The sequence below is a fragment of the Coenobita brevimanus genome, chromosome 5, assembly GCF_032717465.1.
Source record: "Coenobita brevimanus isolate Jiangsu-jjx chromosome 5, ASM3271746v2, whole genome shotgun sequence".
In the NCBI taxonomy this organism is placed as follows: Eukaryota; Metazoa; Arthropoda; class Malacostraca; order Decapoda; family Coenobitidae; genus Coenobita; species Coenobita brevimanus.
In genome coordinates, this window is record NC_136958.1 from 42,337,269 (window position 1) to 42,355,334 (window position 18,066).

Sequence of the window (18,066 nt, forward strand, 5' to 3'; positions counted from 1 at the left end):
TTGCATCATCGCAGAAGCAGTCTCTGTAATTACTGTGATTAGGCCTCACATCCTCACCATCCAGTTATTTTAGGAGAGATGGTGTTGATAATTTGTTTCGGAAAGTTAGCACTCCATGAAACCCTGTAGACTGTAACATAAATGATTTGTGAGACTTTCTGTTAAACGTAAATTTTTACATCTACTTGTTCCATTGCTAACCAGTTACTTGTAGAGTCGGTATCAAAGTCCTGTCACCTATCCTATTTTCCTCTCCATGCACTTTGAAAATCTGTGTGTTGGATCCACAACAGCCGGCACTGATGACCTCATATGCTCTCAGATCAGTGTCATAAGCATCGTTTGCTACAGGTCCACCACACTGGTTTTCAGAGTTAGTGAAGAGAGGCAGGAGAGGCGACAGGACTTTTCATGCCGACAGTATATATTATTATTGATATTATCTGGAAGTAATCCTTATTCTGTTCTTCCTACCTCCTGATATTTTGCTCAGCTTTGGGGACTTTCCAAGAGGGAGGGGTTAGATACATCCTTTCATTGTCAGAGACTAACTGAAGCAGAATTAAATCTTCAGCAAATAGCAAGAATAAAATATACGGGATCGGACTGGAGTTAACTTTCTGTTCTGCCGGATAGTTCATACTTCTCCAGTCCTTATCCCCACGCTCCTTTTCCAGTGTCTCTTGCCTTGTTTTGCCATAATTCACACTCACAGCTTACTACCATCTATGTTTTTATCTATATTCACAGCCTCCTTGTCTTCTATCCAGGCAAAACTAATAGAATTTTCTCTCCCTGCTCCTTTCACCTCTTTTATTTTTCCTTTGCCCTGCCTCATCACTCCTTATATTCTTCCCTTTTCCTTCTCGATCATCAGTCTCCCTCTCCATATCTTCTTCCATCACTAACACACAAAAAAAAATGCAGTTTCTCTTCTTGTTCTTATCGCTATTAAAGTCTTCCTTTCCTCTATCGTACCAAGGGTCACAGCATATTCCTCTTCTTTCACTTTTCAAAACTTTCCCTCCACTTTTTTTTCTCCTCACTTATAACCATCCTATGTGTTATTACCAAACCTTCTCTGCTTCCCTCACCTCTCTGAAATTCTATAAATCTCTCTGCCTTATCTCCCTCCTTCGTCCACTCCTCCTTTCAAGTGTAATTCCTCTTCCTTCAGTTTCATACATTTTTGTCCTCCCCCTATTCCATCACAGTTTTACCCCTGTCCCACTTCTAGGACATGAAGCCTTCTCGACTCCTTTCACCCTTATCTGTTTCTGAAAATGCATCTCCCCCCCTCCTCCTTCACTTCTACTCTGTGTTCTCTCATTCTTTTTCTCGTTTCTTCCGTATCTATGTTCTATTATTTCCTTCTCCTTACACTTTTCCCTGTCTCTAAAATAATGCTTTTCCACTACTGTTTCCACCACCTCTTTTCCTTCCTCGTCCTTCTTCCTTCCTTCCTTTGTTTTTCCCTTCTCTCCAACTCTGCCTTTTTCCGTCCTTTCCATCCCAGCCATTTTTCCGTCCTTTCCTCTCGCCTTTATTCTGCAGACGTAGTTTCCTGCTTCCCACCGATCCTTAAAATTCCCTTCATTTTCTCCTTCCTTCTTCGTATCCCTCTTCCATTCCCGTCCTTCCCTTTGTTTCCTCCTACCCCCAAGTTCTTCCTTCTTCCATTCTTCCTCCTTCCTCCCCTTCCCCTACTGTGATCCTGTACTCTCTGGATGGGGAGACTGAGGGGATAAGAGTGGAGAGGGGAGAAGAGGATATGGGGAGAAGAGGAAAGGGGGGATAAGAGGAAAGGGGGGATAAGAGGAAAGGGGAAGAAAGGAGGGGAGAGGGGCGAGTAAGGTATGGGGATAAGATGAGAGTAAGGGGAGGAGGAGGTGGGGATAAGAGAGGAAGACGAGAAAGGGGATAGGAGGGGAGGGAGAAGGATGGAAGGGAAGGAGACGGGAAAGAGGGGAGACAGAGGGGGGTTCCCAAGTGCCCCCTCAACCCTCCCCCTCCCCCTGTTCACTAAGACAAATGGTGCCTAACTTACGACTGAGCCCGCCGCAGTAATGACATATTGAATGATATTAATGAAACCAGAGTCTGCATCACTCACACCATCTCTCTTTCTCTTTCTCTCTCTATCTCTATCTCTATCTCTCTCTCTCATCAACATGCGTGAAGAAAGACCTCTGTAGCCTCAAAAATATATATAAGTCTTTCCCTCTCCCCTCCCTTCTCCCCCACCTCTCTCTCTCTCTCTCTCTCTCTCTCTCTCTCTCAACCAGTCACCACTTCAATTTCCGCGGCTGAAGGAAAACAATAACCAGTCACCAGTAAGCTCACACCCCAATACCCCAGAGGAAAACATTATAGGAGCAATTATTTTATGATTATTACGCCTCCCCTCCCGGCCCCTCCCCACCCTTCCCCAACCCCCCACTCCCCATTCCCCATCAGGCGTGTATTGTCCGTCCATTACCAGGCATTATTGCGCACACATTACGCGGTAAATAGTAAACAGCTCATGAAAATCCCACCAATATTAATGTGATTACGGTCATACCTGCTGCGGCCGCTGTTGCTCATTTCACTCTCTCTCTCTCTCTCTCTCTCTCTCTCTCTCTCTCTCTCTCTCACACACACACACACACACACACACACACACACACACACACACACACACACACACAGCGCGAGGGGAAATGAGTTGTGAGAGCTGGCTGCTTTTGCGTGGATAAGTGACCAGATTAGAGTCTGTTCCCGATTTATCCTTGTCCCAGGGCTTTAAGTGGAGTCGAGGTGTGGGAGAGGTTTTGGTCAAGGGGCAAGAAAAGTGGTCTGCAGTCCGAAAGAATGCGTTTTCAAGCTGGGACAAAAACAGATTGATTATTGGAATATCTAAAAAAACAAATTCTACTGAGTATCCACAACACCGACTGACATGCGATAAAAAAATTCCCTTTAACACAGTCTCAGCACTTATTCAATATAGGCGGTGGGTGTTAGTGTGCAAGTGGTGACATATGAAGGTGTGTGGCATGAATGAGGACAACTCCAAATGGTGAACTGTATTATGAAGCTTGGTTTTGATCTTCACAGTATAATTCCCAAATGGATGTTAGTAGTTGTAGTAGTAGTGGTAGTAGCAGCAGCAGCAATAGTAGTAGTAGTAGTAGTAGTAGCAATAAAAATATTATTATTACTATTATTATTATTAATATTTTTAGTAGTAGTAGTAGTAGAAGTAGTAGTAGTGGTAGTAGTAGAAGTAGTAGTAGTATGAGTGGTAGTAGCAATAGTAGTAGTAGTAACAGTAGTGGCAGCAGTATTGATATTAGAAATAAAATACATTAGTAAAAAAAGACTATCATATGGTAACTACAATTGTTGGCGCGTTTGGGCCGAACCGATTGTATTATGAAGATTAGTGTTAACCTTCATGTCGCAACTCCAAATATTGTGTTACGAAGTTTGCGGATGTAGGTAATGTTAGGTAATAAAAATAGTAGTAGTAGTAGTAGTAGTAGTAGTAGTAGTCGTAGTAGTAGTAGAAGTAGTAGTAGTAGTAGTAGTAGTAGTAGTAGTAGTAAGAGGAAGTAGATGAAGAAACATATTTAGCATCCCCTTCGGAGCGTTGGGGTCCAAAGCAAGAATAATTGATTGAACTCATTTTCTTCCTGTACGTTCCCTAAAGTGGCCACCTCTTCCTCTAAAGGCTCTATCCCTTCCTTTTCTCCCTGTAAAATTTCCCTGCCTTCCCACTTAATCCCTCCAGCCTAATCCAACCTCTTCCCTTTCAAATTTTCTCCCTTCTCCAACACCTTCTCTCTGTTCTTTCCATCTTCATATTTACTCTCTCCTCTCCGTTTCCTCTAACTCTATCCCTCCTTTCTTTTTTCTCTCTCTTCCCCTTGTCCCCATACCTTTCCCTTCCCTTCCCTCCATCTGTCTTCTTTCTCTCTCTCCCCCCTCCACCCCTTAGTTCCTTCCCTCTCCCTTCCTCCCGCATCGTCCTCCCCTCTAGTTCTCTGCTACATTTCCAAATCTAATATTGCTCCCTCCCTTGTCTCCCCTTATATTTCCTCTCCCTTCTCTCCCCTTATATTTCCTCTCCCTTCTCGCCATCTCACTCCTTTCTCTCTCCTTTCCTCCCTTAATGCTTCCTCTTTCCCTTTCCCTCCTCTCCACCCTTTCCCAATATCTTTTCTTTTCAAATCTAAAACCCTCACTGTATCTTTCCTTTCTTTTCCCTTCCTAACCCCTCTATCCCTCCTTCATCCTCTAAATCTCTTCCCTCTCTCCTCCTTTCACACCCTTCCTTTCCTCTCCTTTCTTTAACTCTCTCTCTCTCTCTCTCTCTCTCTCTCTCTCTCTTTCTCTCTCTCTCTCTCACCACCGCTCCACTCTTTCATCTCTAAATCTAATCCTCCCCTACTTTTGCTTCCCCAAGTCTTCCTTTCCCCACCTTTATCCTCCTCTCTTCTTCCCTCCCTCTCCTACCTTCTTCTCCTTCCTTCTCCTCACCTAACATTTCTTCCCTCCTTCTTACTTCCCCTCCTCTTCCCCTCCTAGCTTCCACCCTTCCTTCCCTTCGCCCCCACCTCCTTTTCCTTCCCTCCCCTCCTCTAGCATTTCCACATTCTTTCTTATCACTAAATTCGCCCCCTGCTCCAGTTCTCTTCCTCCTTTTACACCCTTCTGTTCTTTCCCTCCCTCTCCTATCCCTTCTTCCCCAACACTCTTCCTTACATCCTTCTCTAACCACTTCCCCATTTCCTCCCTACCCTCCTCCCTGTCTCTACTACCTTCTCCCTTTACTTCATCAAATACATTTCCCCATCCCTACCTACCACTTCTTTTCCTCCTACTGATCTTCTTCCCCTTCCCTCCTTTCCTTTTCTCTCCCTATCACTGTTCCATCACCCATCATGCCCTCTTCCGTCACATCCTCCCTCTTCCATCTGTTTTCCTTTCTTCCCTCTCCCATAGTATTATCCTTACCCATCCTGTCGCTTCTCCAATATCTATATTCTTCCACTTCCTCTACCCTCCGCTTCCTTTCTTCCCTCTTCTTCCATTTCTCCCTTCCATCCTTCTCCAGCCTTCTTCCTCTCGCTTCCCCAACGTCCTTAATATGGTAATTTTATTTTTTAGCCTATTATTGCTACTACTAGACGATTTTATTTAGCTTAGTAGAGCAACTAGAAGAGATAAGAAGAGTGAAGGCTATAGCTAACCCCTCCTGTTTGAAAAGTATCCCCTGGGCTGAATAAAATCGTCTGGAGGCAGCAGGTATGTAATGTTAAAGACGTCATGGCATTGAAAGGGTTAACATGCCCGCCTTCCCTCTGTCACCTGTCATTAACCTCTTCCTCTTCCTGGTTCGCTTCCCTTCTCTCTAGTCTCATCCCTCACGTCCCCCTTTACCTCTTCCTTCCTCCCTTCAAGCTTCCTTCCTTGCCGCTTCTAATTATCTGCTCTTCATCCTCAGTCTTTCCAGCCTAGTCTTACTCTTCTAGTCCTTCTTCCCCTTCCCTCGTTCTTTCCCCCTTCCCTTTCCCTTTCCCTCAGTCGTCCTCCCTTAATTCCCATCAGTTTCCTGTCTACTTTCAACTTTTCCATTTCCTCTTACATCCTCTTCCCTCCTCTTCCTCTCCTTTCCACTTCCCCCTCTTCTGTCCCTTCATTGTCCCTTCCCCTTCTCTTTACCTCTTCACCTCTACCCAGTCCCCAAGCAAAAAAAAAAGAAAAAAGAAAGGACAAAAAAAAAAAAGTCTCACACACGTCACTTTCCCCACAATCATGCACTGTCCCCTTCCTTTCCCCTCCTCCATTCCTCTCTCCTGCCCTTTTTCCATTTTCAATTCCCTGCTCCCCTTTCCCTTCTTTCCCTTTCCTACCCCTCCTTTTCCTCTTACACCTTTTCTCCTTTCCTGCATTTTTTCCACTTTCAGGTCCTGCTCCCCCTCCCTTTCCTTTCCCTTCCAACTCCTTTTCCTTTAGCCTACCTCCCTTTCCCCTCTCCTACCCCTTTCCAACTTCCTCTCTTTTCCTCTTCCAATTCCCCCTCTCCCTTTTCCCCTTCCAACCTTCCGTCTCCCTCTTCCTTTCTCCAGTCCTCTCCTTCTCGTCCCTATCCTGCCTCTCTCCCTTCCTTCAACTTTCCTCCCTCCTTCCGCTTCCACTCACCAATCCTCTCCCTCCTCGTCTCCCTTCTCACACCTTCCATTTGCTACCAAACAGACAGTAAACAAACTCTTATTCCCACACGACCATTTTCCATCAATTATTCCTTCTTGTCTTCCATTCCCCTTTGCCTTCCCTCTTTGCTGTTCTCTCCTTTCCCTCCGTTTCTCCCCCTTCCCTGTCTCTTCTTTCCTCTTTCATCTCCTCTAATTTTCGCCCCTTGCCTTCAATTCCCCTTTTCCCCCTTTTAACTTTCCCCTCTCCTCTCCTTCCTCCATCCCCTTCCCAACACCCACTTTCCCCTCGCCCTCTCTCCTTCCCCTCATCCTATCCCCCCTCTTCCCTCACACCAAACAGCCTTCAGATACATAAAAAAGCATTTCTCCCCCACGCCCATTTCCAAATCATTATTTACTGCCCTCTTCCTCTTCCCTATCCCTTTCCTTCCTTCAGCTATCTTTCCCATCCATCTACCCTTGTCCTTTCCTCCTTTTTCCCTTTCTCCTCTCTTTCCCCTTCCCCTTTTCCTATTCTGTCCCTCTTCTTTCTCCTTCTTCTTCTCTCTTTTCTTCCTCCATCTCTCCTCTCTTTTTCCCTACACCCACACCAGTCACCAAGCACACGAAAATACAGTCAGTCCCCTCACCCACACTTCCATTTCCTTGCAGTTATTCCCCGTTCCCTTCTTCTCCCCCCCTTCTTTCCTCTCTGACTCACCCTTTTCTCCTCCTTTCAAATTTCCCTCCTCTTTCCCCTCCCACTTTCATTTCTCCTCTCCTGACTCTTTCCCCTCCACTTCCTTTTTCCCTCTTCCAGTTTCCCCTTTCTTTCCTTCCTTGCCTCTCTCTTCCCCTGCCTGCCCCCTTTCACCCTCATCCCTTTCCCTCTTTCTCTTCCCCTCTTCTTCTTCCCCATCACCACCCAGCCACAGACATATAGAAACCCTGTCTCTCTCCCACGTCTATTTCCCCACAGTCATAGTTGTGTCTTCCCCTTCCCCCATAGTTCCACTCTATTATCTTCTTCCCTTTCATTCTTCCTCCCAGCCTTCCCCTCATCTCATTCCCCTCCCCCTTTACCCTCCCTTGTCCCCAGCTGTCTATCCTCACCCCCACCCCTCTTCTCTCTCCCTCTCCCGCCCCTTCCTCTTTCCTGCCTTTCCTGCTCTGTTGCAACTCCCCCTTCCTCACTCGTCCTGACCCTCTCTTTCTCCCTCCCTCATCCACCACAGACAGCCAACACACACACACACACACACACACACACACGCACGTCTCTCGCCTACGCTACGCTTCCATTTCCCTACAATTATTCTTTGTCATTCACCTCTTCCTTGCTGTTTCCCTTTCACCTTTTCTTCTTTCCCTTTCTTTCCGTTTCCCTACTTTGTTCTTCTTCTCCGCCATCTCACTTCCCCTTTCCTGCATCTTCCCTTCAACTTCCCCTTTTCCCTCTTTTCTCCCTTCCCTCTCCTTCCCTCTACTTTTCTCTCCCCTCCTCTCTATTCCCTCCTCTCCTCGTCTCTCCTCCCCCACCCACCAGCACCCAGCCACAAACACATAAAAACCCAGCCTCTCTCCCACACGTCCATTTCCCCACAATTATTCGCAGCGGAAATGAAAATCTGGGTGTGTGCGGTGCTCTATACGTTCAGCCCGCCGCCGCTTATTATTCGGTTTCATCATAAATTTGCAACATTTAATACAATTACTCGGCACTGTTGATGCGGTGGATGGCTGGCTGCATGAACGCGTTTCCAGCCTAGTTGAGGGGGGGGGGAGGATACAGAGTTGCCACGTCGAAACTCGCTAAGGTTGTTATGTTGCCCTCTGGAGGAGCGCTAAGGAATGTACTGAAAGGGATAGGAAAATTAGGAAACTCACTAGAATATGGTTTGAACTCAAAGCTGGGCGGAGAAGGAAGGACAGAGTTGCCAAGTCGAAACTAGCTGACATCGCTAAGCATGCACAATATAGGCGCTAAGCACAAATTTACACACAATCGCTAATAAGAGTGCTACTAATGTTAGAAAAATAACTGTGATAAGGCAAGTATTTCCTTCCAATGGGGGGGGGGGTGATTCAGAGTTATTACATCAAATATAACAAGTGTCGCTAAAAGTGTAAAAAAAATTGCTTTCAAAATGTCAAAATCGTAGCTAAGTTTGCTTTCAAAATGTGTCATGAGTGTCACTATCCTTGACTTCAGAAGTTCACTAAGGACACAGATTTCCAGAGAAGCGCCAAGGAATGAGCTACAAATGCTAAAAATTTGGTTAACAGATATACTGAAGCTGTTACACTGTTGTATGGTCGCGTTTACTTTTGGAAGGGGGAGGGATTGCGGAGGGAAGAGTCACAGTTGTCAGCCAAAGTATGTCGGTGTTGCTAAACTTGCTCTCTAAAGGTGTTCTACTGTCCTTTGTCAAATAAATCCCAAATGATTGATAAAGAACACATAAAGAACTACACACACACACACACACACACGCAGAGAATATGCCAAAGTTTCTATAATACTGCTTGTTCTCAAAAGGTGTTATAGTTACGCTAAACACATACATTACAACAAAACCGCTATAACGAATTAACGATGACTGTTCAATAAGCTGAAGTTGTTAGAACGATGCTTGGTCATGTTTGTAGTCGGGGATATATGAGTTGCCAAGCTAGATTCATATTTGTTCTATATTACTGGCTCTCAAAAGTTGTTAAATTGTTTATTTCGATAACCCTTCAAAAAAAAAAAAAAAAAGGGTAAAGAAAACGACACAAAGAAAAGAAAAAAAAGGAAAAAATAAGAAATACGCCGGCGCCATTAATTGCCTCGGTTTAGTGATATCTCTGTGGTTTATTCTTGCTGCTGCCAGACGATTACATTCAGCTATGGTGAGCACTTTAGTAGACAAACAGTAAATAAAAGCTATGTGTAACCCCTCTAGCTCAAAATATCTATCTTAAACTGAATGAAACTGTTTGGAAATAGCTCTGAGAGAGAGAGAGAGAGAGAGAGAGAGAGAGAGAGAGAGAGAGAGAGAGGGAGGTCGCTGTACTGAAGAAGTAAAAGTTGGCCGAGAAAAGTGCTAGATTTCTTTTAATTACTCTCAAATGATGCTACAAAGACGCCTAGCATATCACTCCTTGAGACCCGCCAAAGAATTTCGTACAAATGACAAGAATATCGCCAATAATTATGCTAATATTGCTGAATATTAATGTAACTTATTCCCAAAATAAAATCGCTAAACACTGAATTCCCTATAGACTCTACGAAACAATTAGAAGGAATATGCTAAGGTTACTAATAAAAGGAAGGAATATATCCAAATTTATCTGTACTGTACCTACAAAATCGCCTCCATTTAATCAAATCTAGGCAAAATATTGCTAAAATGTTGCCAATTTTGGTACGAAATCCTTATGATTTTAATTCATTTTACTATGAAATTAGCAAACATTATACCATTATACTAGATTTAGCTACAAAATCGCAAAATACTACAGAAACTCGGTTAAATGAAGTCGCTACACTGTCAACCCTGTACTATTGGCTTTTGTAGGCTGGTTTTGTAGTCTGTGTTAGTGTGTTGGCTGCGGCAGCTTTGTTATGACCGCTGTTTTGAAAAATATAAATAAATCGTGTTAATGTTATTACACTGGGGCGGGGCACGTGTGGACAAAGCGCGATTTTGCGTGATTTAGCGAGACCCATGGTTCGATGGCCAACAGACCTGGATAATAATACAGTTCAAAATATAAACCATTCAACAAAAGTTACCTGGAACTCATATAGCTTTAGAGTCTACCAAAAAAACGTAAACCACAAAAACTCCAATGAGGTTTCAAAACAAAAGCTCCATAAGTGATAAAGTACAGTTGCATGAAGAATAAATGATCTCTGAATATCTCAAGCTTGTAGTATACTTTTCTCTTCATCCCTTCAGCTTGAGAGGCCGTTTCCCAAGCTGAATAAAATCATCTGGAGGTAGAGAGGAAACTGTTAAAGAAAGACGTTCTTAATTTGATAGGGTTAAGCTCTTATCTTTATGTTCAGTGTTGCTAAAATCATGATAATGTTTCAGAGAGGTAAATAAGAGAAAACGTCATGGATTAAGTGTAGTTGCAGCTTGCCAAGATCGCCTTTGTGCCTGCGACTTGTAATGAACATCTCTCTTGAACCCTATGAGCATGGTTCAAAGCTGGGGTTGAAATGACGCATGAAAATTGACCCGTAAACTGGGGAAGTGGTTACGAAATCTCGCTCACAGTGTTACAATCGACCTGATGGTATATTGCTTACTGATTTTACTTGTTTTATCACCGGACAAGTTTTATTTAGCTTAGGAAAAAACTATTACAGAAGGAGTTAATGAAACTTTATTCAGCCCATCTATTGCGAAAAGTCTTCTCTGCACTGAATGGTCATCCAGAGAGATCAGGAATAAAAATAGGTAAATAAATAAAGAGGGTGTCACATGAATCAAGGGGTTAAACGAACCAGTATAGGAGGATCATGCACAGTATAATGGATAAACTCACAAGCAACCAGAATTATACCCCACAGTCCGTAACTTTTAATGACTCTCTCTCTCTCTCTCTCTCTCTCTCTCTCTCTCTCTCTCTCTCTCTCTTGAGGTTTAATGTGGACCAGAACAACTACAGGTCATTCATTTTAACTAGGCGGAGTTTTTCGTTCTTTTGCAGCTTATTTCTCGTAGCTCATGGCAGAACATCCTTTCCACAGAACTTCTTCGTGATTAGCACCACCTTCTACTGCTAATCTCTTGTCACTGCACAGGATGGAGAGATGGTAAGTTTACGTCATGTTAGAGTGAACGGAGTATAGATATTCCACGTTTTTATGCGGTTCCAGACTCAGAGGGATTCACAGCGGGTCTGGATTATCCTCAGACCCAACCCAGGTGCTCCATCGCGGATTTTGGGTTGCTTTTAACGCCGCCTGGAACTGAATATTGATGGGGTCCAGCTGGAAAGGGGGGAGGAGGGGAGGAGGAGAGAGAAAGATGAGAGCAAAGTTGGAGTGGTGGGAGAGATACAGGAGAAGGTAGGAAGGAAAAAGGAAGAGAGAGAGAGAGAGAGAGAGAGAGAGAGAGAGAGAGAGAGAGAGAGAGAGACGTAATAAGAAAGGGAATCAGAGCCTTTAGACGCTATTGTTGTTGTGGCTCCAGACTCACATGAATGGGATCCCGTTGGACTGCAGGCTAAATATAGGGGGCTATCCGGCTGTAGATTTCCGTTCTGTATACCAATCTTACACTAAGCTCTAAGTTTGATTTTCCCAAGATGATCATTCCTCCATTTTTCCTGATTTCGTCTTACTCTAACGTAGACTCACCTCTCCTCACCCAACAGATTAACCCAACTAATAAACTAACACTAGGAAAACAAACTTAATCTAGACTTTCCGGATACAAGATAAAGTGCAAAACTAGTACACAGAACGGAAATCAGCTGCCCGGTTATATCAGCGCCACCACGGGAAGGCGTCCCTCTAATGTGCAGAGCTACGAGTCTTAGATGAGGAAAAAGACTTACCTTCACCACAACATCTATTTGCTAAAACTTTAATCTCATTACTGCCAGGCGATGTGATTTAGTTTACGAAGGATATCTCGGGACGTAGGGGTAGAAGCGATGCCTAATAACCCTATCTTTATTGGACAACTTTACCATTCTGTTCTGGCTTTATTAGTTTTACTTTACTGAGAATGAGTCACAGGAGCCTCATAGAGTTAACACTGCCATCCTTAACTTTATCATGCTGAACAACTTTATTTTATCCCTAACAGCGTCACACGGCTTTATTAATCTGAAATGAGTCATAGGAGCCTGCGAATTAACTTCTTTACTACGAATGACGCCTTATACTGTTAATAGTACTTCCAGATTATTGTATTTACCTTGGAAAATACCTGTGATGGAGGAAAAGTGTAACAAGAAAGTCAGTGAGAAAGGAAAGGATAAAACAGAGGGACGGCGAGAGGGGGAAAGAGACTGATAAGAGATTGTAACAAAAGAGAGAGAGAGAGAGAGAGAGAGAGAAGCTGCGAGACGGAGAGACAGACTGAAATAAAAACTGCGAGAAATCAAAAGACATTAAGAGATGGAGGGAAGGAGAGATTAAGAGACAGAGATGGCCAGATACTGAGAAACAATGATGAGAGAGACTGAGAGAATCGCGAGAGACTGAGAAAACAGGAGAGTGAGAGACATCAAGTGAAAGGAAGAAACGTGAAAGACTGTATGACCAAGAGGACAGAAGCTGGAGAACAGGGATAGAGAGACATTGAGAGACAGAGGGAAGAAGAGACAAACTGACAAAGACGATTGAAACAGAAATCGAGAGAGGATGAGTGAGAGATTGAGAAAGATACGAGTGAGACAGACCGACTGAGGCGACAGAGAAAGAATAAAAACAGGGGTGAGAGGCATTGCCAAACTAACACTGACAGAGTTAGGGAACGAGAAAAAGAAGTGACACATGGACAGAGAGGGATGACAGACTGACAGAAATTGCAGACGCTGGAAATCAGGAGAGACATTGGGAAAGAGAGACACACTGACAGATGACAGAAACACAGAAACCATGAGAGACATCGGGAGACAGAAAGCAACGGGCAGCATGTGGACAGAGAGCAGGACATACTGGCAGAGACGCCAGAATCGGAGAAACCAGGAGACTGAGAGACACTGCGGGACAGAGGGAGGGAGAGACGGGCCACAAACGCCGCCATAAAGCCAGCTATCTGGAGGTATACAGCGGGTCTACACTGTAAGGGAGAGGCGGGAGGGGGAAAGCTGCCCGGCCGTCCTGACACCCCCCGCTCAGCTGATCTCAGATGAGGTACGTCGAGCTTAGACCGCCTCCAGCCCTCACCCAGACCCTTGTGTTCAAACCGATGACTAAAACGACACTCACTTAGCCCTCTAATCCTATAATATCCCCTCATTTAGTGACTTAAATACCTTATAGTGGCCAATAAACAGATGCTTTCAGAGGGCCGAGTTGACAGGGAAGAGGCCAAATGGAGAGGAGAGGCGAGCGTGAACGAAGTGTATTCATCCAGGGACGAGGGCCTCTGACACGAGCGCTACTCTCTGGGCCGCCTAATCGCTGGTGTTAGAGGCCACAAATCTGGATTCCCGGAGCATGAACTTCGACAGCGAACAAAGTGAAATTTAGATGATCTGACGCTAAGAAGATTAACCGCAGTTGCTTGTTTTCACAGCGGCGGCAGACAGCGCAAGTAGGATGTTTCGGGGGACGTCCTCCCCTCCCTCCCTGGCAGTGGTGGGGGACGCTTTCTCCCTCCTTGATGGTAGTGGTGGGGTATGATCTCACTCGCTCCTCCTGATGTTGATAATGGGGGCGCTCTCTCCTCCCCTTTAGGTGGTGATGGGTACCTGGCTCCCTCCTTGGTTGTGGTGACGGGAGGCGTTCTCTCCCCTTGTGGTGATGATAGTGGTGATGGTGAGGGGAGCGGTGAGAGACCACTGATAGGTGGAGGTTGGGGGACCCCTCTCCACTTTTGGTGGTGGAAAGGAGTGGGGGTGTTACAATCACTCCATGAGGTGATAGTAAGGAAGGGGATAACGTTGTTTCTCCTTCTGGATGGCGGGTGGGAATCGTCATCTCTTGGCTGAGAAGGTGGATGTGATTGTGATGGAAGTCGGGGTGAAGATATTAGGATGTGATGCAGGATATGATGATGGTGCCAACATGGAAGAGGGACGGTTTCTTATCCGCTTTCTATTTTTCCTGGTTGTAGTGACAGGGGTGAAGGGGTGGGGAAGGTGATGCCTGCCCTACACGTGATAGTTGTGTTCCCTGTGGTGGCGGTGGGTGGGGAGCACTGTTTTCCCTCCTGGTGGTGGGCAGACAGGAGGCTCAGTTTCTCAGTTTCCCCTCATGACAAAGCTGGTGAGGGGAAGGCAGGGTGGTTCGATCCAGTGGTGTTGGATTAGTGGCGATCGTAGTGGTAGTATATTTGGTGAGGCAGTGGGCAATCATCTGCTTTGGATAGGGATAGTAAGAGTGCTGCACCTCCTCCTTGGGTGGTGGTGATGAGGTAACTGTTAAGGGGGTAATAGAAATTGTTACTCATTCATTTCCATAGCTGTAGTTTGGGAGGGGGGGAAAGGCTGTTTTACTTTCCGGGGCTAGTGGTAGTGAGAGGTGCTTTTTCCCATGGTGGTGGTAGTGATGAAAGCAGGGGAGGGGAGTTGGCTTCCCTTGTATGGTGACAGCGGTGATGATGAGGAAGTGGGTTGACAGCTCCCCTCCCATAGCGGTGGTGGTGATATGGACTAAAGGAGGGGCGATGTCTCCCTACCTATAGTGACGGTGGTGATAATGAATGGGGAGGTGATGGCTCCTTTCCCACGCTGAAGGTGATGACATATGGGTAGTGATGGCTGCCCTTTAACAGAGATAGTGGTGACGAAAATGGGTAGGCAATGGACTCTTTCCTGTAATGATGCTGGCGATGAAGATGGGGAACGGGGTGATGGTTCCTCTCTGGCAATGACGATGGAGATGACTGAAGGGTGATGGCTCCTCTCCTGTAGTGATGACTGTGAAGACCTGGAGAGGGGTGATGGCTCCCTTCCTTTAGGCTGGGGTAATGACTCCCCTCGTATTGCAACGGTAGTGATGAAGACTGGAGAGGTGATGACTTTTCTCCCATGGTGCTTGCAAGGAAGGCTTGAAGGGAGGTGATGGTTCCCCTCTTATAGTCATGGAGGTGCTGATGTCTGGGCCCTCTTATCTGATTAATATCGCCTGTTACTAGTTTTAAGAGAATACGGCAGCAAAATCTATGCCTAATCTTAATTTTTTGGCTGAGAGTACTAGTTATGGACATTATTTCTGTCAAGCTGTATCGGGATTTGAAAAGAAGTTATGCAATATTAACTTGAATTCAAGTTATTATTATTATTATTATTATTATTGTTATTATTGTTGTTGTTATTATTATCATCATCATCTTAAACAATACTGCCTAGTAATTAACTTCCCTTACGATTCTTCATAATCTGCTAAATGCTCTCTCTCTCTCTCTCTCTCTCTCTCTGCTAATATGCTTACTCATCCGCCTCTCATACCATTTATCACAATTTAAAAACCTGTCAATTTTCTTGTTTTTTATCAAGTGGTCGACTCCTTCACTACAAGAACGGTTAGGGGGCCCGATTTTTTGTGTTATTAATCTCTGTCTCTCTCTCTCTCTCCCTCTCTCTCTCTCTCTCCCTCTCTCTCTCTCTCTCTCTCTCTCTCTCTCTCTCTCTCTCTCTCAAAGTTAAAACGATCTCCATTTCTTATACATTTGGTGATAATGTTATCAATGAGGAAGATGGAAAGGAGACTGCACAAGATAGTTGCTTAAAATCACGTTTGGATATAGAGAAAAGATGGATAACATACTGCAAAGGCTGGTTAAAAAGGTATCTATGAGGAAGTGTATATATAGAAGGAGGCGTGATCGGCCGAGTAAAAGGGAGATGGATGTTGTTAATAGATTAGTGAAAAAAATGTGGTAAGTTGAGGCGACAAGGAAACAGACAAATTAGTGATTAGTGAATGTATGGGTTTATGTATGGAGACGCATATGACAAAGACTCCATCCTTTTTGAGCGTGGAATATTATTTTTTGCTTCTGAGGTGGAGCTGACCTTTCGAAAACTTAGGTAATGCTTGAATGATACATCACTGGATTGAAGGGATTATGAAGGAGAACTGATAGAGGAATGGACAATAATAATAGAGGGAAGAAAAGGGATTAATGAAAACTGAAACAAATAGCGAGATGACAGGGGGAAATATAGATGAAGGTGTCAAGGTAAGAAGGTCAATTGAAATAGGGGAGAGAAAGACATGGGGACACAAAAGGTGAAAGGAAGTTAAAAAAGATAAGGACGGCAGCTAAGGGAGACAATAGGAATAATCGAAGGTGGGATGGAATGGCGATATTACAAAGGGAAATAGTGATACCTTGGCGGGAAAGGTACATTGAAGAGTGGAAAGCAACAACAATTATAAAGGGATAGTAAGACAGAAAAGAGAACAAGAAGGCTTTAAGAAATGCATTTGGTGGCGAAAGGATAGATGTTAAAATGGATAGTCGCGGCTACGGTAAGTGTAATGAGAAGAAACGGGACAGATATGGAGAACAGACAGATACTTATAGGAAGATATGAACTGCTGGAAGGTATGAGAAACTACATTAAAAGAGGAAGAGATTACCCTGAAAGGAGAAAAGAAAATATTTGATACACCGCTTTCGCACAATGCTTAGCACTTATTTCACAGCTTTTAATGCCGATCTAGACTGAGCTGCTTAAGTATGCAGATCTTCTACTGTCACAACATCAGGTCCTTTGAAAAAAAAATTATTGTTTGACTGAGATATCTTCATAATCAACATATCAATGTGATGTGCCCTTTATTTTACCAGACTTTCTTCATACATTTTGCTTCTTTCTCTTGAAGTCTTGTTGTTCTTCACTGTACCGGTAGCCTTCCTATATTTCTGCATTACAGAGTTAAATCATGAACAGTTCTGCAAAAGTGTTCTACTAGGGAAATGTTAAAAGTAAGAATTATGTTCCCTGTTCTAAATTTCGCTGCTAAACCTATATGCCAGTTTTATTAACGGTCTTCTGAACTCCCTCTCTGTTGTAGTGAAATTTACATATATAAATATCACTGCCGATGGTAAATTCTTTGCATTATTCCGCATAAAAATCTCTGCGTTCCAGTTTAGGTCGTTTGATTATGATGCTGTCTCTTAATCCTTTCATTACCAGTGTCTTTTCTTGTGCTAAAAAAGGGTTTGGTAGTGACAGGAATGAAGGGAAAATACGGCAGTGTATCGAAAGGGTTGATTTATTTCTCCCATAGTGTCCTTTCTGTTTCCTCTTGTAATATCCTTCTCCCTCTCTTCACTGTCTGCTCATTTTCTCTCTTTCACCAACTATCCTTCTCTCGCCTTTTAACTCTCTCTCTCTCTCTCTCTCTCCTTGTTTTCATTTTAGATTCCCAATGCTTCGCTGCAAATTTCCTTTAATTCCCTATGTAATATCTTTCTCCCCTTCCCTATTAATTAAGAACTCCATATTCTGCGGAGTTCTTATTGATATTGTATATATTACTATTATCATTTTATTTATTTATTTATTTATTTTTGAGGTGGGAAGATCTAGACAGCTGGCATTCCAAGACCGCTCGAGATAGAGGCTTGTAATTTTCAGGAGTGATGTATCTTGGTTGCAGGCTTCCTTTGACACAAACGTAATTTCCTTAGCATTAGCGCTGCACTAGCGCCCTCTATGTTATTTTTTTCAATTTTTGCTCTCCCTCGCAGCAAAAACTACTGAATCGATTGCTTTGATAATGTTCCAGTATGTAGCCGTCAACATATACTAGTGCACCTGGGTATTGATATTGAAATCCAACAAATACTTTTCGAGTTATTGAGGAAAATCAGAATGGCCGCCTCATCCTGAAAGTACTAAATAGGAAAGTATTCGGCCGATTCTCACCAAACTCGGTTGAAATGTAGTAGGTCATGAGAGTATATGATTTGCACAATATGAATGACCTTGACCTTGATCTCAAGGTCACAGGTCAAAATCCGTAAAAAAATTTGAGTCGAACCAAAAGTCCCTTAATATTAGGTCTACAATGATAAAAGTATTTTCATCTGGCATGTGGAGTTCTTTGAATATTGCTTCAGCAGCTTCAGAATTCTAGTTTATTTTCCGTCATTTCTCAGTCAGCTACCCATTTGCCCTTTCGATTCCTTTTCTTTCCTCTTAAATTTATCTTCCGAATAAACTGACGTTTTTTGTAGTTTATTCT